Raw genomic sequence first — 1221 nt, 5'->3', positions numbered from 1 at the left:
TTTTTTTTTTTTTTTTTTATTAGCCACAGGAGTCATAGCTCTTTTCTTTTGGGTTGTCTACCATTACTTTCAACATTAGAAAACTCATTCCCCCCCCAACCCTGGTTGGGCATGGTGGCTCAAGCCTGTAATCACAGCACTTGGTAGGCTGAAGTGAGAGGACTGCCTGAGCTCAGGGGTTCGAGAACAGCCTGGGCAACTTGGTAAGACCTCATCTCTACATAAATCAGAAAAATAAGACAGGTGTGGTAGCGCGCACCTGTAGTTCCGCTACTTGGAAGGTTGAGGCGGATGGATCACCTGAGCCTAGCAGGTCGAGGCTGTGGTGGCTGTGAGTGTGCCACTGCTCTCCAGCCTGGGCGACAGAGTGAGACTCCAACTCAAAAAAAAAGAAAAGAAAAGAAAAGAAAACTCACTCCCTTCTAGTGAGTTGGTAAATGTCCAACTCTTTATTTTTTAAGGCAGGATTTTTTTTAAAACACAAAAATCTTTCTGGGCTTTACTCTCCTCTTCATTTGCTTGGTGAATGGTGTGAGGAAGGGATCAAGCTTGCTGCCCACCTGTACCCAACTCCCTAACATCAACCTCAGACCCAGCAAGCTCTAGGCCCAAGTGTGTGGGGGTTGAGGCCTGGGTAGCTGCTTCTCTAACCACTGGGGTGATTATACCTTGCTTCTTAGGAGTCCAACTTTCCCTGGCATCCTCACTTGCTGATCCGCATCTTAACTTTTGCTGCCTGCCTGATTTTAAGGTAGAGTTGCCCTGAGAGGAAATGGCTTAAGGGGGGCAGCAAGGGGCACCGGGGAAACAGGGGAAGGTGCCCAAGAGGAACTGCCTGATGTTTTGAAACACTCTCCACAGTGTATAATTAGCCATCTCCCCCTTAAATGATGTCTTGCCCTCTCCTCCACACCGTAAAGTGAGGTCTGTCGTGTTCGCCTTTATACTCCCAGTAGTCGAAACAGTGTTGGGCACCAACCTTGCTCAGACAATACCGAATGAACGGACAGATACATGAGTCCTTCCTCTCCCGACCCTCGCCCTCCTTCCCTCCAGCCTCCCAAGAGCAGCCCAAGGCTCCTGGGAACTTGGCGGGGGAGAGACGACGGCGGAGGAAGGACAGGGGAAGCAAAGGGGCTGGAGGGAGCCCGCGAAAGTCCTGAGCTGGGGGCGCAGGGGTCGGGGGAAGGGAGGTCCCGGGGAAGGGTCCGGCGCAGCAAG

The sequence above is a fragment of the Carlito syrichta genome, unplaced genomic scaffold, assembly GCF_000164805.1.
Source record: "Carlito syrichta isolate Samal-C Ts95f unplaced genomic scaffold, Tarsius_syrichta-2.0.1 Scaffold306686, whole genome shotgun sequence".
Lineage (NCBI taxonomy): Eukaryota > Metazoa > Chordata > Mammalia > Primates > Tarsiidae > Carlito > Carlito syrichta.
Note: the sequence above shows the minus strand (reverse complement) of the source record.